This window comes from Calonectris borealis, chromosome 3, assembly GCF_964195595.1.
Source record: "Calonectris borealis chromosome 3, bCalBor7.hap1.2, whole genome shotgun sequence".
Classification (NCBI taxonomy): Eukaryota; Metazoa; Chordata; class Aves; order Procellariiformes; family Procellariidae; genus Calonectris; species Calonectris borealis.
Window position 1 is genome coordinate 103,799,371 of NC_134314.1, and position 20,906 is coordinate 103,820,276.

At 43.3% G+C, this 20,906-nt stretch overlaps 1 long non-coding RNA gene across 3 annotated transcripts in view; it reads left to right on the forward strand.

Moving 5' to 3' along the window:
- The first annotated feature begins 2,297 nt into the window (after nucleotides 1-2,297).
- Nucleotides 2,298-20,906, forward strand: part of LOC142080885 (uncharacterized) — a 49,342-nt gene continuing 30,733 nt past the window's right edge. For 2 of the 3 annotated variants that reach the window (XR_012673152.1, XR_012673151.1), the window contains exons 1-6: nucleotides 2,298-2,439; nucleotides 6,310-6,927; nucleotides 8,535-8,701; nucleotides 8,833-8,929; nucleotides 9,194-9,259; nucleotides 9,662-9,730. This is a non-coding gene — a long non-coding RNA (uncharacterized LOC142080885). The remainder of the gene's footprint in view (nucleotides 2,440-6,309; nucleotides 6,928-8,534; nucleotides 8,702-8,832; nucleotides 8,930-9,193; nucleotides 9,260-9,661; nucleotides 9,731-20,906) is intronic. The other variant, XR_012673153.1, reaches the window with a different exon arrangement.

Consider the following 20,906-nt stretch of genomic DNA (forward strand, 5'->3'; position numbering starts at 1 on the left):
AATATTCTTGTTTAAGGTGGATAAATCAGAAGTTTTAAAATGGGGAATCTGGTTTGTGAAGGCACCTATACTGAGTACATTTTGAATGCGTGAAGCAATGATTTAATTTCCAGAAGTGCTTCATTTCCAAAAACTTCTATTATCTTCAGCGAAATGTAAACTTGCTTAAAATACCTTGTAAAATGCTATTCATTCTCCTTTACTCTAACCCAGTGTGCTTTCTCTAACCCAGTCGATAACCGTGCTGCTGCCCAGTTCCTTTCTCTTTACCTGTCTCAAGGAGCAATTAGGCTGACCATCTAAATTCCCTACTGCAATAATAAATATGCAGAGATATTCCCTCCTGCTTTGTAAACTATTGCGTGGCCGAGCTAGCACCAATATTTAATGGCCACTGCATCTTGTCTGCTTTACAGGAATCTGCCACTCTGTGGTGACGGATACAAATCTTTATAGCTACAGCTTATCATTCAGTAAAGTACCTGCTTTTTAGAAGTATATAAATAGGTATACTATTCCTCTGGGGGTAACCAATCTTTTTCACCAACTTGTGGGCACTTTTCAGATACCCCCCGGGCTGGCGGTGTTCGGCTAAGGACTATTTATTCCTGGCACTCTCACTCCCGCTTGCCTGAATTTGCTCCTTCCGGCAGGCAGGGATCAGGCCTGTGGCTGTGCGCACTTAGAACTATGAAGCTTGCTGAGTTTCTGCTGCTGGGTAGTTTTCCTGTACAGCTTGGGAATAGAACAAACAAGATATGCATTGATTAAGAACTTGGTTTCTCTCACCTGCTTAAGGTAACTTAATTAGGGTGACAGTATTTAATTATTATTGAAAAAAATACGTTCATGTGGCTAAATGTGGATGGCGTGCAGTATCTGAACATTAATGCTAACTTTCTTCCTGGGCTGATTTCAAGGCTATCATTAAAATAAAATGCTGCTGCCTGTTAATTTGACCATGTCAATAAATAAAAATGTCCATAACAAGTGTATGAGGCTAATTAGGATTTTATGGCTGTGTTGTTCTGGTTGATAGCTGTGCTGCCGGCTTGCTGGGTCTTTATGTTTCAGTGATGTACACCTCATTGATGCATAACATGTAACACCTGTTGCTGCGTTAAATGTTTAGTCCTGGCAATTGGCCCTCACATCATTTCTGGGTACAAGAGCTCCGTGTAGCAGACTGCAGGTCTCATAATTAGGCTTCCTCGGTTTAGAAGAGTTTTTCCTACAGGAAAACTTTAAAGCTTCTGTAGTCCTGGTGAAGTTTCCTGAAGTTTGTGAAAAAGGCCAGCATTATTCTCTGTTGCAAAGGGACAAGTTTATAGCCGTGGGCTGGTTTGGTTCTTGCCTGTGGGGCAGGGCCACCCCCCTGCGAAAGGATGCTGAAGGCTCCAGGCACAGCTGCTCTTTCCCTCCCAGCAAGCACACAGCACTAGTGATGCTGCCGCTTCCTTAGCTTGAGGTGCCATGCAGAAACATAGGTATTCTGAAATAAAATCGGTATTCGCTGAATCGAGCGATTTTCTTCACTGTTTTTCAGCACCAGGCCTGCCTGAGAATTGCATCTGTATAATAAAGAACCATGAAATAATTTTATTGTAGGTGGAGTTTCCTGCAAAGTCCAATTAGTTTCAGACTTTGCTTTGAAATGTAAAAGATTATACCCGTCTTACCTTTGTTTAGTTGAACAGCTTTAACTAGATCTGCTTGAACGGTTGTTAAAATGTATTGGGTTTAAAATATTTATTTATTGTTTTTAAAATCCGGTTAATGTCTTGGTTTTAACAGGATTTTGTGACTGTGGATTGCACAAGCCCATTTGACACTGTGCTTAACTAGAAATATTATCTTTTGCCTGGAGTGCTGGCTCCTGGGCTAAGCTGCACAGCAGTTGGTGTACGCTGGGAGAGCCACCCTGCGCTGATGAAGGGGGCAGAGGCACCTCCCAGTAAGGCTAAGTAAGGCTAAGCAGGGTTTCATGGCAACTGTAGGCACGCACCTTGGGGTGTCTGTTTTGCGGAAGTTCAGCATGAGTGAACAGGTTCCTCTACTTCCTATTGTAAGAGCATTAGAAATATATTCTATTAACTCTGTTATTCTGTATTTTAGAACTATTAATCATAGTTATTAACAGGACAACAGTGTTACCCATCGGAAAGAAAAAGCAGGTAAGCAACCCAGCTTGGCATCAAATTCAATAAATGAACACGATAAATAATTCCAGCAGTTTATTCTCCCCACTTCAATCTTGTCATTCTGTAACATTTTGAAACTTCATTCTTCAGAAAAGCATGGTTGACAAATGAAAATAAAGCAGCTACAGAAGACTCTCCCACTATATTTCTGTTGGATACAACGGCAGAAATGTTTAAGAGAGCAAAGACTAAAGCCGAGAAGAGGGAGAAAGACCTGAATAATCGATTTCAATGAAAGGTAGGTGTATTCTGATGGGGAATTCAGATTTTTCTTCCTTGTTTTTTGGCAAAAGTTCTCTCCTAAAGGAAAGACCACCTTTTTGACTGCAAAACAATTTGAAGGGGAAAAAATGGGGTTCTAGTTTCGACATGGCTCCTGAAATGGTGGAAAGCGTAGTCCCAGGCGAGCTTGTCCCTGACCTGTGCTTGCTGTGGGTCACCCAGCGCCTGCCATAGGAACCTGCTGTTGGCCTTGGGGTAAAACTCTTCTCCTGCTTGGTAATTGGTAAAACTCTTCTCCTGCCAGAGTCATCTCTCTTCTTAGAATGGGGTGTCTTCCCATCTTCATATTTATCTGCACAGGTTACACAAAGTAAGTTTGTGCTTGTCTGTGATTTACTTGTTACCAAGATGTTAATGACGCAAATTCAGAGATTAGTTGTGTTGATTGCCATGATGGTATCACGGCTCCAACCAGAACCTGATATGCAAGCAACCAACCCAAACCAAGTGTCTGGTTTTACGGTTCAAAATACGAAACTCATCACTCCCTCTGCAAACTGACTTGTGAACGATGAGAAGAATTGCCGGATTGAACAGGTTAGGATTGTTCAGGAACCCCATTTGGGTATCTTGGGGTCACCAGTGTCACTAATTTTCAGTTTTTTGCCAAAGCAAACTGGTAAAAAGTTTGATCTTTGAAAACTGGAAGATAGTGGTTTCCAGATTCTTTGAATAATCTCTCCCCCATGCTAGGAAGACAAAAGCAGAAAACCAGAGGAGTGAAAGTTAAATGCAAAAAAACTTGGATTTTTTACCAAGTAACTTTTACCAAAAAGAAAAATTTCTATAAAAATTATTTTGTTTAACAGGCCATTTTGATTTGATTATTGTTTTTATTTTTCAATGGCAAGTTATTTACTGTTTTCTCTTCTCCTCATTGTGTGGCCCCAGGCCTTACTAAATGTGTTCTATTCAAACCCTGCTCTGAAGACAGAAATATTAATTTCCACATGGGCTTTTCTATAGAACTCATCACTATGGTAACTGAATGTTTCATAAACATTAATGAACTTATTTTCACTGCACTGCAGTGAGGCATTGGGTGGTAGTATTATCCCCATTTCATGGTGAAGAACTGAGGCAGAAAGAGATTAAGTACAAAAGTATTCCCTAATTTTAAGTTCCCAATCTGAGATGCAAGGTCTGATTTTTCAGAGGACTTAGCTTGTTATCTGTTCAAAGCACAGCTCCCATTGCCTTCGGTTGCAGCTGTGAGTTCAAATTTCTTTGTGCTTTCTTTACTCGGATAGAGATTGCTTTAATCCCGTTCATACACGGCCTTTTAAATTTCTTTCCCCCAAGATAATCAGAAGGAACTGAAACTTATTAGGTACTGGCCACATATTTGTTCTGCATATTAACTGAAATGACAATAGTTTACATAATTTTATCCAAACACCAATTCATAGCTTTGGTCTTATAACTAAAATAAGAAATGACCTTATCCTAACTTCTCAAAGATTAGAAAAGCATTTGCTCTACTGGTGTTTATTTTTAGTTTTCATGAAAGAGAGGAAAATTCCTGGGAGCCACTTGTTTTGAGGATAACTGGGAGGCTGCTGATGTAGCTACAAACAGCTAAATTGGTGTTTGGAATCATGGATCTTTATCCAGAGTCACTCATTTAAAAAATGAATCCTGCCCTCCCTGAAAGCCAAGATATCAAACAAACTAAATGTATTAGATATATTTTGTTATATAGGATTTTTCAAGCAGGTGAATCAAGTATCTTGTTTCAAACACACCTGGGCTTTGGCAAAGTTCAGATTCACAATCCTTGACCTGCAGATGCCCCCCTACATAGGAGGTGGTCTATTAAGATAGCCTTCTGTCTTTAGGCAGTGGGGCTTTATAGTGGGTTAGGATATCTTGAAGAGCCAGGCCTTAATTTGCATCAGCATATGTCACTTGGAGTCTTGGCTCCCCTCATATAGAATAATTTTGCAGGCTCCTGTCCCATTCTTTCCTTTAGACCTACAAGTTGCAAAAGTTTACAAATGCAAAGTTTACTTTCACATCTTTCCTAAGAGATTTACTACTGGAGCAAATTTTTGTAGATGTTTTTCTGAAGCAGTGGTTTAGAAAGCAAGCACTGACCCCATCTTAACCACAGAGGTGCAAACAGGCTGCTGTAATATTGTGTTGTTGAATTTTCCTTCCAGTGCTGAATGAGAGCTTGCCCTTTTCCTCAAATCTCTCCCCAATCGAGAGATGAGTGAGCTGGTAACTACAATATCCAACAGCTTCACCAAGTCGAGAATGTGATGTCTGTGTAATAACTCTCAATTTTGCACACTTCAAATCCATTAGTAGCAATTACCTTACCTGAGGTGTTTTGAGTTAGTTTTAGCACAGCATTCTTGCAGTTGGTAGATAATAAGCATAATAATGTATACAGCATTTTCAAGTCTCTGTTTTTAGCTACAATAGTGCCATTAGGATTCTATTTAGCAAATGTGTGCCTCACGCAAAAGGTTAAGACTTTTTTGTTCATGTTTCCCCCCCCACTTTTTCTGTTGCACCTCACATCCTATTTTATGCAGCGCTGGCTTTCCTGAAAGAGCAGGAAAGTGTTTTAGCCACTGCACTTGTGCAAAGGCAGCAGGGCCTAGTACATTGAGCACAAAGCCAGGGTGCAGGAGAGCGGGGTTTTGCTTTAGTCCTGCCACAGCCTGCTGGGCACCCCTGGGCAAGCTGTGTGTCTGTGCTCTGCTGTGTCCTGTTTGCCCACGGGATGGGGCCCGCTGACACCCTTGCAGCACATGGCAGCAGCCGCCCCGCTCGCACCAGGATCTGCTGCGACACTGCTGAAGCTGCTGGTGGCCTGCATGGGGGTGAGAGATGCAGGTGCGCTGTGCGGTGGCGAGGGATGCAGGTGTTGCAGCCCCTTTTGCTAGGGATGCCGGCTCGGTCATCTGCGCTGGGGGTCCTTGGTCCATCCCTGCAGATGTGCCATAGCTCCCCTGACCCACTGGGCTTTTTCTTCCTTTAGAAAAAGAATTTGTAGCCCATATGGGGAGTTACAGCTGAGAGAAGCCCAGCTTGGGCCTGGGGGATAAAAAGGGGTGGATGGTAAAGTAAAGGTGGCTGCAGTGCATGTTGCCCCATGCCTGCTTGTTTCCAGATGTCAATGGGGTCAGACAGCTCTGGTTTGGGTGGGATAACCCTGCCTTCGCTCTGGGCTGAGGAACCACCCCAGTACACCACAAGATCCCTTTTCATCAGGTAGGCCCTGCTGTCTTCATAGTGATTTCAGGAAAGCTTTGGGTTGGGAGAACCAGTACTACACCAGATTTTCCTTCCCTCTGCCCACTGAATGGGAAAAATAAGGATTCTGATTTTTGGCTATCATCTGAGCCAAGTGATACTGCTCTGCTAACCCCCCCTGTTTTCTAAGAAATAAGATTTCTTTGGTTTTATCTTTCCAAAGAATTCCTTACCAGAGAAAGAGAAAAGGGATGGGGAGATATAATTGATGCCTTTGTAGATGTCACTGCTAAGGTCTCCAGCACAGATCATATCAGCACGTTAAAAATAGCTCTAAAATGTTACAGTGTTCCTTTTGTATTAAAATGACCAAACTCAAGAAGCAAAGAGTATTTGGGCAGCCACACAAAATGTTTTGGGAAACTGACTTGTATTTGCAGTTGTTGTGTTTAGAAACAGACGGGGTAAGAGCTTGGAGAGCCTTCTCTGTTTTAAAAGGAACACGTGAACATGTCTTTGGCAGACGTGCACCTTCTCTCCAGCTCTTTTGCACTTAGATGCTCTTTTGAAAAAGCAAACTGATTCTTCTGGCATTGAATTGATCTTTCTCACCTTTTAGTTGCTCTGGCACACTGACTGCATGCCCATCCAATGCCTCCTCCTGCCCCGTGAGCACACGTTCACAACATGCGGAATACACTGGGTATACTTGATGGAGAGTGGTGGAGAGCTGTCCTGGTAATGCTCAGCAGGGAAAGCTAACCTGAATTTTAGCACCCCACGGATAAGGACAAAATGATGGAAAAGCACCCGGCCGCATGAAGATAACAAAGTGCCTCTGGCTGTGGGGTAGACGGGATGAAGGGGAGCAGAGCCTGTCCCCCCTCCTCTGCTGCCGCCCCTTCTGCCTGCCGGCAGGGCTGCCATGCAGCCAGTCGGGCCGTGACTGCCTGTTCCTGGGGCTGAGGTGTTTGCTCACCACCTCCTGGCCCCTTCAGCTGCGAGAGTGACTGTCACCTCCATCCGTCTGCTGCCCCGGATGTCTGCTTACTTGACAGCAGAGCCCAAAAGCTGACCCCATCCGCAGCCTGCAAAGTGAAGGCAAACCGAGGGAGGCAGATATCACCTCTCAGTCACAACGTGCCCAGGCTGCTCTGGGGGCAGCACAGCAAAGCGCTGGCCCTGATCTCCTTGCATTGCCATCACCTACCCTGAAATTAGTAACAGCATGTCCAAGGTTAGTGGCAAATTCAGATACCCAAGCTACAGAGGAGGAGGGTGAATAAAGGACAGTGGTTGCGTACAGTATAAGCGGTTGCCTTAGACAATGCGTGATCTCTGAATTAAAAAGACCAGGATTAGCGAAGAGCTTTTTGCATTATTGGGCCCATTTACAAAAAGCTTTAGTCCTAATTGTATGGTACCACAGAGCTTTAACTCGAGCACATATTGGTTTTGTAACCTGTCGTGGTTTAACCTGGCAGGCAGCCAAATACCACGCAGCCGCTCACTCACTCCCCCCACCCCCAGCGGGACGGGGAGAGAATCGGAAGGGTAAGAGTGAGAAAAACTCGTGGGTTGAGATAAAGACAGTTTAATAGAACAGGGAAAAAAAAGGGAAAATAATAATGATAATGATAAAATATACAAAATGAGTGATGCACAATGCAATTGCTCACCACCCGCGCTGACCGATAACCAAGTAGCGATCGGTACTTCCTGGATCACGCCTACCCTTCATATACTGAGCATGACGTCACATGGTATGGAATACCCCATTAGCCAGCTGGGCTGGCTGTCCTGATTATGTTCCCTCCCATCTTGTGTACCTAGCTCAGTCAGTAGGCTCGGGAGCTGTCCTTGGACTAGGAGGGCACTTAGCAACAACTGAAAACATCAGTGTGTTATCAACATTCTTCTCGTACTAAATCCAAAACACAGCACTAGGAAGAAATTTAACCCTATCCCAGCCGAAACCAGGACAAACCTGATCCCCACATAAATCATAGTTGGTGAGAGCAGAACAATTAGTGCCTTAATCTACTGGAACTACACAGTATCTTTAAATCTGAATTTTCCTGATCATTACGGGTATTACAAGAGCCAATGAATTTATATTTCACACAAAATGTAATTAAATCCCACGATAATCTGACTGTGAAATGAATGGGGGCGGAGGATGAAGAGCAGAGGGGGAAAGGCCTTTCCTCATGGAGCTGCCATCAAATGTCACAGCGTGCCATCGACGGAGGCAAACTGCCTCCTCTTCAACTTTCCAAAGTACAGAAGTCTTGGGGTGAGGGGGTGTTGTTTCCTAATTTCGTACCGAGCAGCCGTGTGGTCACAAAAAGAATTGCCCTCCATGTACTTCCAAGGCAGCCTGCGAGAAAAGCTTACCGTGTTTGCTAGCCCGTTCAAGTGCTTGGAAAAGAGGAAGGCCTTGATGCTGCAGAGAGCCCAATGCCTGTAGTTGGTCACCTAAGGGAATCCACTTATGACTCTATTACCCAGTAAATTAGCAGAGTGGTTCAGTCAGGTATATTTATCATGAAGAGAACTGAAGATAATTAATACACTGCATTGAATGCAAATTGCACCCACAGCACTTATCTCATTTTCAATTAGCACAAATGTTACAGCACTGCAGGCTTGTTATGGTTTTACCATGGGCTGGGTAATTAATTTCTGTGAGCTACATATCAGACACCTGATAATGCCATTTATTAATAAATGTCACCCCAGGTATCTGTTAGGAGAGGTAAATAAATTAAATGTTCAGTTGCCTGCCCTGTGCAAATCTATTCTTACACCTCATTGCATCTTTTCACTTGTTTGTTTATCAAGGAGAATGACTGCGGAGATTACAATGGCAAACAAAGGAATATGAGGAACAATAATCTGTCCCCAAAAGCGGTGTTCCTCTCAGAGACAGCCCCACCGCCGACGGCAGGAGCCGAGCCGCCACCGCGCGTCTCCCTCCTGCCCAGGGGGCACAGCTGCGGCCTGCTGAGGTAACCCTCCCGCCAGGGACCCACGAGAGGAGAAGAGCTGAAGTGCCCCCAAAATCCTCCGCTTTCAAGGAATTTGCCAACCACTTACCGGTATATATTTCTGTCTGTAACTCTGTCCCTCTGTCCCTCAGAGCGTGTCAGCTGCTCTCTGCCAGAGTCCATGTTTAAAGCCACAATGGCCGACGTCCACACAGCTCCCTGTGGCATTTATGCTTGTCGGCTCCTGAGGTAATTTCAGGTTTGTGTTTTTCCCTTTCCTCCCAAAACTTCAGAAAAGGAGGGTGGGTGCGGGTGAACCCCCCCAGCTTGTCTCCAGCCCGTGGGGGCCACGGCCCCTGGAGGAGGTGAGGGCCCCTCCGGCCGCCTCAGGGCCGGGGGCGGCAGGGCATGGCCTATGCCAGGTGTTTTCGGAGGTCTCTCCTTGCCTTGGGAACAAAGTAATAATGGTTATAGCGAGAATAAAGCAGCCACATATTCTCTGATCTGTTCCAGGCTCTGGGAAAAGAGAGGAGTGGGAGGTGGTGTGATTTCGACAGACTGACAGCGGGATAAAGCCAGGTAAGGCCCTTATGCAGGAATATGGGAAGGTGAGGAAACGCCATTTACCCCAGACCCCGCACTTTCTTCTTTTGAATGGGTAGATCATATTTGGCAAACTTTATGGCCAACTCCTGCTTTCAAAAGTTTCAACATGAGTCTCGTCACCTTTGCGAGGAAAAGTCCTTTTTTTCCTCTCATTTGATTTTGAAATTTCAGCAAGTCACACTAACAAAAATACTTGAAAATGCTCCAGCTAACTGGAACTTTTAAAAAAACCAGTTCACTGAAATCTTAGAAAGGCTGTTAGGGTTGGAAAAACATTCATGGTCAAACACAACCTGTTGTGACTTTTAGCTTCTCTGCCAACTACTTTTGCTGGATCTGTTCAAAGAGTATCTGCTTCTTCTTTGGTTTTCACAGCAGAGACCTGTGCCACGGGTGCTGGTGGTGGCTTTGGGGATCCCTCTCCCCAAGGAAGATCATAAGCAGGTAGCTGCAGTCACTTTAAGCAAGCTTTGCTTAATCTGTCTTAGACCACGCAGGCCTGATTAAATTAACACAACCTCCATTGTGTGGGTGTAATTCAGCTGATAGAAAGATGCTTTATGTTAGTGATTTCTTACTGTAAGTACAGAATCAAGGCAAGTAGAGCCATACTGTAGAAATACTTTTATTCTGGTGTACATTAGGAATTGTACTAATTGAATACACTGGAAAATTAAATACCTCTGACCAACCATTATATTGGTAGAAATCTGAGTATGGAACAAGCATCAATCTTTCCTGAAGATGAAGAGTACTTACAGCAAAAAATTAGGTACAATATAACACTCAATTCCCCAGATATAGACATATTTAGGAATAGCCGCATTATGAGTGACTCGTAAGTTAGCTATGGATAAGGAAGCCTCTAATAAGTGACTCCTGCCACAATAACTTAATCAGTGTGAATTTCAGCAAACACTGCTCTTAAGCAAAGTGCTTTCATCCCTTATGCAGATCTTCATTATATTTCCTAGTTTTGATACGGTAAATAATTTCCTTGTGCTTCCTGGTAGCATGACCTACCATCTTACCATTGTCTGCTGTGATCTTTTCAGATTGCAGGACTTAGAGATAGCTCACTATTTGAAGATGGGATTTACAATAATGCTTTAAAAATACTGCAGCACTTGAAAAATCAATTTAAAATAGTCTAATTTGGATTAAGGTTCATACTCCAGAGAAGAACATGTGATTTTAAAGGCCAAATGACCTGCCAACATCCTTTAAAACCATGTTTACTATGCTGAGAAGAATGTAAAAACTTTCAGTTTAAACAATTGTAATATCCATGCTGAGGACTGGCAAGGTATAGAATTAATGAAAATTCCTTATTTGAACAGGGACAATATATAAAATAAAAATAGAGACAGTGAATGCACTTTAGTATCTGAGTGAGACAAATTTGGTTTCTTTCTGGTCAGATCCAGGTTAACTCCCTGGCATGACAGGTCCGACATGGACTGCTGACCCAAGTGCGTGCCCTGCATGTCGGCTCCCCCTAGATAGCCACCTTGCCCCGGGAGGCAGAGCGCAGCTGTTGCCAGGGCCATGCCAAGCCAACCGTACGACGCTGACCAGGCTTTGGCTCTGCTGGTGGGACTGGTGCTACCTGCAGAGTGAGGGTCTGTCATGGGGAACAGGCATTGAGGACAAAGTCCTGCAGGAAGGAACCCTGCACTGTTTGTCAGAGCCTTCTGATGGGATAATGCAGCAAAACAAGGAGATTTTTACAGGGAGAGTGGCCTAGAAAAGGGTCGTTGGTGGCTGAGGTCAGTAGTGAGCTGGTAGGGAGTGAGCTCACGTGGCTCATCCCCAAAACAGCCAGCTCCCTGCACCCTATGACAAGCCTTGGACCCGTGCATCAGTCACGCATCGATTCCCTCTCCCACCTTCCTGCCAAGGGAGAAGTGGATGTAATGGAGCATCTTGTTTTGTGTCTCTGATGTTATTATTTATGCGAGTCAGAGAAATATGCCTTATGATGGAGGGGAAGTTTGGCGAAGGTCTGCATTCCCTGAAGATGTTCAATCCACAGGCTGAGGGCTCTGGACAGATGTGTATAATTCTCTCTGCAGAGAGCTCATAGGGCTAGTGGAGCGAATCTGTCAAACTTTTCCTTCGCTGCAGCTTTATACAAAGTGTTAGATGTGATGAGGATGATAAGAACGAAGACCATGAACTCAATTAGGAATTCCATGGGAAGCTGGTGCCAGGCCCAATGCCAGGTTTGATATGCCTTTGTCACTGAAGAGATGCATTGCAGCAGTAAATGAAGTTTTCTAAGCATGAATGCTGCGTGCTTGCATATTTCAAATGACTATAGTCCAGCTGAGAAGTGACACAGCCATGAATAACGGAGACAAGGTCATCACCTGCCAGGGTGGCAGAGAGCCTCCTAGCCAATGGAAGAGAATAGAAGTGTTACTTGCAAAGGCTGCTATGGGAAAACTTAGCATTAGTAGTAAATCCAAGAGCACTCCTAAATTATGAAATAAACACACCAATTGTGAAAACGCACCCTCATGCCAGGCACAGTGCACTCAAGTGACAAGCTCCTAAAGATGCTTTCCTGTCTCCCATCTGTCTTACCTCTGTTTTACTTGGATTTAACCAGCTGCTTTTCTTCCACTGCCATGTTGGCGGTAGCAGTGTGTGTATATACATGCAGAAATTTAGGTATAACTGTATTTCATCTGCCTGTTTCTGGCAATTCAGTCCATGCCATATCACCTAGTGGCTCTGTGTAGACACAGGGAAGCACCGCAAAGAATACAGATCAGGAGTCCACAGGAGAGAGGAGTGTACTGCTGGAGATAATGTTTTTTCCCAAGTCACAGGATGCGTCCCAGCAGGAATGACTCAAAATAATTTTAGTACATTACCCTGGACTTCTGCCACCCGTCAGGCAAGACAGCAATATCTCATGGTTAATGCTGAAGTCAAGGAGGATGAGGATCGATGTCTGCCCTCTCACCACTGACAGGAGGGCATCATCCATCAATGCCACTCGAATAGCTCCAGTTCCACTTCCTGGCTTGAATCCAGACCGTGCCAGGTCTAAAAGATTCAATTCTAGCAGGTTTAGTCCAAGCTGCCCTTTGGCTAGCAGCTGTAGCAGCTTTCTTGGGAGCTGGGAAGCCTGTTGGGTGTTAGTTAGGAAGAACTCATGTCTGCAGGGTGGATTTCCTCAAGGCTGGGCGACAGTCAATTCCCAACATGTTGGTAATTCTCGGTTGGTGTCCCTCTAGCTCCCCTCTTTCAAGACTTCAGGCTCCTGGGTTGGGCTCTGGAGCAATCCTGGACAGATGGCAGCGTGAGGAAGCCAGGCAATGTTGCCAGGTTAAATCCAGGACAAACAGGTACTGAAAGAGAGGGAGTTCTGAGGTGCAGCCGCTGCAGCCAGAAGTCCTGTCCTGTCAACACCTTGGTAAACGCCTGGTCCTCTGATCAGCTGGGTGAGAACACTTTCTAGGATTTTAAGATGAAGATAAATTTGGTCAGATGTAAAAGAATGTCTTTGCTTTTTCACAGGGTGGGGAGGAGGGAATGGAAAGCATTTACAGAAGATATAACTATTTGGTCTTTGGATCCCGTAATGAAGCTGAGTTGAGTTCCACTTATGAGGAAGTGCCAGGTCCCTCCTGTTAATCAAGTTGTAGAGGAGGACCACGGGAGGGGACAGCATTGCATCCATCAGTATGACCTCTCCTGCGATGAATGAGAACCAGGTGTCCGCTATGATACTCGCAGTAGATGTATGTACTGATACTGATGATGGCAGTGCACAGCGATGATCCTGGCCCCAGGGTGGTCCTGGTAACTGTGTGAGCGCCCTGTCCTCAGGCCAGTGCTGCAGGGCAGAGGCGAGGAGTGCTGGCTTGCACCGCATCACCCACACCAGCGGGACCCGTTTGTCCATTGCACTTTGCCCCGACTTGCAGCACACTTAGCCGACTCCGGCTGCGCTCGGCTGCTGCAGAGGCCAGGTGAGCACAGAGCCCAGTGCCTCTGTGCAGAACAGTGTATGCTGAAGTGCCTTGGAAAGGAGTAATTACAGAAAAGAAAAAGTCTATTAGCTGCCTCGATTTAGCTCCCTATGATTCTTTATGTCCATATGTGAGATTTCTTTTGGCTCCTTGGTTACTTCTGGATGTCAATACTGTAATGGAGGTCCAGGGTGGTGGTTACTATTTACCGCTAGGTTGGGACCAAATGCTCTTGGTACTGAAGGAAAATAAACATGAATAGCCTGAATATGCAACAACTTTTTCCTTCATGCCTTGTGGGTTTATATTAAAGCCTTTAAGTCTTTATGTTCCAGTAGTTTTTCTGTAGCTACATGTTAATTACGTGTTTATATTCTTACAAATACAGATTTACATTTACCTGTGTTTCAAGATGATTAGTGGGTACCAAGCAACTGATTACACTTGCAGCCAATCATGTGCCATTAACTGTGAAAAACGGCAGGCATTGTTGTTTCAAATCTCATTTGATTTGGCAAGGCTACAATGGTAAGAAAATAACAGCTAAATCAATTGCTTGAATATACAGGTTTTTTCACCCTCAGGCATCTTTATCAGCACAGTTTTGATTAATATCTGTACACTGACTGGCATGTTCCTATTGCCATTAGAGAAAATTTGATAGGCTGTTCACCACTTTTCTCAAAGGAGTAGATTTTAGAAAAAAAACCACAAACCTAATTTTTATGCTTAGAGGAAGACAGTAAAAGTTGATGATCCTCATATTTGACCCACAATCTGAAGAATTATTTGCAAAGTTCTGTGAGCTATTTAGTTTTCCAAATTACAACACTGACTGTGTTTATTTTTATTTAACAAACAAGAATTTCAGCGAAGTATTGTTTGCCCCACTACAAACAGGTCAGAGTTCATAATAAGCATATGTGTAATGAAGGTAAACTAATATTAGCAGGCAGAGGAGAGGGTCAAATATTTAATCTGAAACTGAGTTCTTGGTTAAAATATGCAGTTTTCTGTTAAACAAAATGAGTCATGAATTTGTGCTGCTTTTAGTGAATTGTTTCAATTTGGGGAAAAAGGTAAAAGAATGCCAAAAAAACCTGCTTCATTTCAGCATTTCTAAACATTCCAACATGTTCTACAATGAAATACTTTAATTTCTCAACTTAAAATATCGTCTAATCTTCAAAATTACTTCCATTTTATTTAAAAAAATGAAGTGAAAGAGATAAAATATAAATTAAACTATGTTGTTTTGGAGTGAATAAAATGTTTTGCTGAAATGGTATCATAATTTGCCAAGGTTTTTTTTTGCTAAAGCTTTTTTTTTTTTTTACAAAGAAAACCTTCTGGAAACTTGTTTTAGGTCAAAGCAACAAATGATTACATGTTATTTTTTGATTTGGCTTTGATTTTATTTGGCTGCTTATAGCCACTCGAGCAAATCTTGTAGGAAGAAATGTCAATTTTAAGTTTCCCAGTTCCCAGAAACAGATAAAATGTCCTGATTGTTGGCACCAGGTGGGAGAGAGTCAATGGGAGAGTGGGGCGTCAGGAACTTTGGAGTTTAAACTTGCTACTGTGAAAGTCAATGGAAAAATGTGTGGGCAGGATCTGGCCCATTGTAACTAATCCTGCGAATCAGAAGGTCTGCGTATCCAGGTGCTTTACTGGTCTTATTGCTAATGAATCTATGGTATAAGAAAATTACCTTGACCCTGTAGTACATGCACTTCTTTGCTATTGTTAACATCGTTAAGGTCCTTGCAATCCTGCTCAGTGCTGTAGATAGATACCACGCTTCATCACTCATTTGTTACCTAAGGACTTTTTTTTTTTGGTAATCTTTGCTCTAACAAGGAAGCAAAGGTTGTTGTGAGTGAAGACGAGGATGGGGGTGGGGAGGATTTTAATCAGCAAGTGATCTGAGAATAAAGAAAGGTTACCTGTTTGTTTGTCAACAGAATGAAGTAAATAAGAGTTAAAAAAATCTGAGACACCAGTCAAAGGCAATCAAATATGTATTTAATTAAAGCAAACATAAAAATTAAAGTTACATGTTGAATCAATAAACAGTACTTTTTTCTACATGCATTTTGAACAAGACAGATCAGAATCTTGCATGATGAAGACATAATGTGTCATAATAATTAGGAACACAGACAAAAGAACAGCTAATCAACATGCAAATTTATGCAGTTCTGGCGATTCAGATGAGGCAGATTTCTACCTCTTTTTTTGCTTGATTCATCTTCATTGCTAATCATCTGAAGGCTGCCAAATGTTCACTGACACTAATGTATTATAGGTCAAGAGAGGCAGGTCTTCACCTATTACCCCCACAAACAATATGCTTTCCTTCCCTGTTTCCTCTTCAGGATTTTCAGCAATTACTGCCAGATGCAATCAGACTCCTTGAATAGGAGCAACTGGGGCTTGTTTGTGGCTTGGATTCATTAGAATCAGGAGGATGAAGAAAGGAATAAATTACTTAATTGCACAAAAAAGTTGCAGCCAAAGTGATGGTGAGAGAAGCTGATTGTGTAGTTGCGTATTAGGCCACTCTTGGAATGGAGGATCTTAGAATAGCTGGTAGTTTGGCCTTCCTGATTCAGACAGATTTGGGTGTCCTCCAAAACAGATGGCTCCACACACCATCTATTCTTCTCTTTGTCAGGTTTTACCATTTATTTGATCTTGTTCATTTATGATGCTAGTTGTATTAGATGTAACACAAATATGCATTCAGATCATATCCATTTAGTCTTGCATCCCAACTTTTATTCTTTTAGCCTTGTTTGATGAGATGATCAAGTTGAACAAAGCCCTTGTTGTCCTATTCCTGCACAACATCCATACATAAAACATCAAAAACTGTGACTAAAGCCTTGCACAGACAAATAATTCTCACAGGTTTTAAAGGTTTATTTCTCCCTGTTTTATCAAGCAACCCCCAGCTCCGACAAATGATAACCAGACACAACAAATAGTTAATTTTTATTTGATCCCATAGAAACAAACATTTGCATATGCCCAAGCCAAACTGCCCGCCTCCCATCCTTATGCTGAGACCCCTGTTCAGATATTCTCTTCAGGTTCCAGGCCATGTGTTATGCTTGTGGGTGGTCTTAAGATCTTAAAGAAAAGCTTTGCTCTGTGAAGTCATGCAGCACTGTATGTAATTAAGTGGCTTTTTTTTTTTTTTCCCCGCAAAACCCCTCGATGTTTCCTAAATTTGTTGTTGCGAATGATCAACGCTTTGTAGAAGAGCTGCCTCTTTCAGGTAATGCTTAGCATTAACTTTTTAAAAAATGAGATGTGTGGTTAGGGATTCGCTTTCTGGGTGTCCAGCTGAGCACAGTGCTGCTCCACAGTACTGCTCACATACGGGGGCTGGAGCCCCCGAGGGTCACGCATACTTTCTGATCGCTGGGTCTGAAGTACGTGTTGCTGTGTATGTATTTATAGGAGAGCCTTGGCAGCTGCTATAGGTCTTTCAGCTGGGGGAGTTGGGGTGTTCCTTGTCTGGCCGATTATTGTGCGGATCTGTGATCAGAGAGGGGCAGGTCTTTATGCAATACGATGTGGTCCGGTCCGGGATTACAATGAACTCTTAGGATCTGTATTCATTTCTCTTTTGGCCCAACATCTGTTGCAGCCTGGCAGATGCCCAGGAATGCTGCTTTACTCTGCAATCATGTTTAGGTCTTGTGTGCACAGCGCAGGCTTTTGGGTGCCTTTGAAACCAAAATTGGAGTTTGAAAAGGTGTTAACATTTTTTCAAAGTAAAACGAAACACACATGGGTATGGCAGTGCAGTTGCAATGCTGGAGAGAGAGCTCAAACTCACAATTTCCAGCATCAGAGCTGCAAACCCCCGAATGTCATATCTTCTTGGAGACTTGTGAGACAAGGAGACATGCTGGAAACCCACCTCTTGCTGAGGCTGATGTCTAACGACTGTTTGCATTGCCCCTTGGGAGCAGCCATCCCAAGGAGCCTGAGATACCTCCTGTAGTCTTTTTAGAGGCCACATGTTGATACAGGTTCATGAAGGGTGTGCCCTTCAGATGGCAACTTTACTGCTGGGACTGAAGCTGATGGGAAGGTTTTGGCCAGAACCCCTGTTGTGCAGCCTCCAGTGGCCGTTTTGTCCTCCTTGCTGCCCACGGCCCGCTGTGGCTTTGGTCCCAAGGTTTCCCTGCTCCTCTCCCTGGGCGAGAGGAGAAGGAGCATCATGACCCCGGGGAGCAGCAGGGCCCATCCGATGACTCCCCTTGCCCTGGGGGGGACAAATCCTGTACCAGGAGCACCTCCCCCTTCCTGTCAGTGAAGACAGAGGAGGGCTGGGCCTGCTGGAAAAGCAAAAGTAACGCCCTGCTCTGTGTGCTGCTTTCATTCCCATGAAAAAGTGTGATTTTTATTTGGCGTGTTTCACAAGGCACTGGTGAATGCATTTTATTGCAAGTCTTGGAGACTTAGTTTTACTACTGTGTCACTAGGGGGAGATTTTTGAAGGCACAAATGCATTTAAGCGCTTACCTCTCTTTTGAAAGTCAACAGGAGTTACGCATCTAAATGCTCTTTGTGTCTGAGGGAAATATTCACCGTGAAATGGGGAGAGACTACATATCTGCTGCAAGTGACAAAGAAAGCCAATGGGTGAGGCTACACTGAACTGGTGGTTTTTTTGTTGGCTTTTTTTTTTTAAATTGCCCTCACATCCTTCATTTCTCACAGGCTGGGGTTTGGTTTGTTACAAAGCATTGCGATACCTCATCTCCTCAGTCGAAATCCTCCTAGATTGTTTTGTGATAAGAAGACTGAGAAAATCCACACAAGGAACTTGTCTTTGTACAGATGATACCTGGCTGCTTTTCCATCTAAAGTTATAAAGATTCAAGAGCTGATGATGTCTTACAAAGGCTCCCTCTATCTGAGGGTCCCCTCAGAAAGGTGGAGGAGCTTTGCTTTGACAGGCTTTAAAGTCTGTGTAATCTCTTGCAGAACGGCCTTTGCTTTCACAGCTCCTCATGTTGCACCATGTCCTGATTTCTACACTTGTATTTGTCACTGAAACACTGCCTGAGCAGCTTGGGTGAACAGTGCTCAGTCTGAGGGCTGCTCACTTTGGGTATTTACCATTTTTTATTCTGTTGTGAAACTATCCCAATGCACAGAATATTATCAATAGCATCTGAGTGAGTTACTAATGAATGGAAACACGAGGGAAGGTGAAGGATGCAAATGAATACTCTTGTCTGCCTGGAAATACAGGAGCACTGGCAAAGCTTTGGGCAAATAAAAGGCTATTTGTGCAGACATTGGTGAAAAGGCTATGGATAGAGTTAGAGCAAAAAGTCCTCTGCAATGTGCATGTTTGCGAATGATGCTTTAACGAGGTCTAAGCACCTACGCTGGGCAACTGTGCCCATAAGCATCTGCATTTGCTATTAGCAGTGTTTAAATGCTGGTGTTTCCTATCAGAGTAAGACGTAGGCTTGGAAAATTGAGATAGTCATTCTGTCTGGAACTAGCATGTCTATGGGCAGACCACCATACTACTTGTGTGTGCAAAATGGAGGTTAAAAAGGTTGCTGTCCTTTTGTGTCAGGAGTGGCATACGTCACCTTGCTGGTCTCTGAAGGCTCTTGAGGAACTTCTGCCGATTGGTGAACTCGTTTGTCCTGACAGTCTATTACCTTCTTTGTTTTGACATATTTTCACTCTCCTCTTAATGTTTCCTGTTTTCATGAATCTTCCCCTTCTGCTGTATTTTCCTGTGTGTGTTTTTTGTCTCCCAGATGTATGACCAGCTATTTCAGTAACTCTTTGTGTACTACAAAATTGAAAAAAAATGCAAGTGGAAAAACCCCCCATGATAGTGTATTTTCCACGCACATGTCACACGTTGGCTGAAACATGTTCAACTGATACGTTAAACATCTACCTAAAACACTGCAGTACAAAGTGCTTAATTAGTGTATGCATTCAGTATATGAGTTGGTATCTGTTATTTCAAAAAGCAAGTGGCTCTTTTAAAATAGCAATGATTTCCTAGCAATGACGGATTTTATATTTGTTCAGTGCTTGAATCTGTTTAAGCACAGATTTGTTTGATAATAGGTATTTAGGACTATGGGCTTCTATGGAAAAACATGATGACCAAAATATATGGACGTAGGGCAGGATATTTGAAGATGCATGCAGTGGCTCTTATTCTATCTTCCTGATATTCGGCACTTCTGAAAGTCAGGCTATTTATTTAGGTGCCTAACTGCACATTTCTACACTTGAAAATGTCAGCCTGCATTGTAAAGCTCAGCCATGCCAACTCTTTGCTTACCAAAGTGATTCTATCTATATCCATGCAGAATTATCAGGGTTAGGTTCTTTTCTTGTATGGCATAGTTTATATTTAATATACCTTTGTACTAGTATGTGGTGATTCCTGTGAGAGCTGAAATGGGATGATCTCCTTAGTTTTACATGGCTGTATTGCCTGTCTTTGATAGCTGGCTGCTGAAAACTTTGCAATGGTAAATACAGATAAACTTGGGTCCTAAGCTCCAGAGGTGTTGTCCATTTACCTCTGAGATTTAGTTGCCATGCATAAGTGTCAAGCAAAATTTCATATTGGAAATGGATAAGTAATGTAAAAACCAGGCTATGTGGAACAGAGAGTAACTATCTTTATCATAGCTCTGTCAGTAGCCTTCACCTCAGTTCTCCAAGTCAATGTCTCCTAAGAAAATGTTCTTGGAGCATGTTTCTTCCTCACTTCACTTGCCTTATGGATGGGTGTTACTAGCCAAAACGGTTGTAGAGTCTACAAATACACTTGGCAAGATTTTCTCCAAATCCTAACTGTTGGGTTAACCATTTTAACCAGTTCATAAATCCTCAGAAAATGTGGTGCATACCCAACTGTTTCACAAATATCCAGGGTGTGAAAAACATACTGCCTTTGAACAAGCTGACCACATGTAAAGGGTGAGTTCAGTGCTGCTGGAATGCACTTACTAGGCTTGTCATGCCCATATGGCCAACAGGATTCGCTGAGTGGGTCCAATGTAGGGGAAGTTTGACCTATGAAACTAGCAGAATCAAATTCCTCGTTGGCATCTGGCCTGGCTGCAGTCTGATAAATCTTGTCCTTACCTTTCAGTGAATTCAGATCTAGTTGTGTTATGTAAGAGCTCTGCTGAGTTTTCCTTAACTCTGCTACTTTTCAGTGCACCTCCTCCTATTTTGAGAAACTGCCTCTGGCCTAACCTCTCTGCCACTTCAATAGCTTTGTAATGTCCTCACCGGCAGGTGAAGATGGGCATAAATGACCCCTGAGAAAAATTTTGCCACAAGACAGGATCCCAGAATTTCTTCTTACTCCTGTTCTTCTCAGGTCACTACCTGAGCAGTCCAGGATGCTGAAGATCAGAGGAATTCAGTCTATAAATGCAGTTAAATTCTCCAGAGCTGAAACTTTCCCTTCACACATGTTGCTGACCGATGGTGGCATTCAGTCCTTTGTCAATGGAGCTAGGAACTGCACGCTAGAGCAAGAGCTTCCATGTTGTGATACACTGGTAACTCATGACATGCAAGGCACTTCAGAGTGGCAGGTAGTGTGGCAA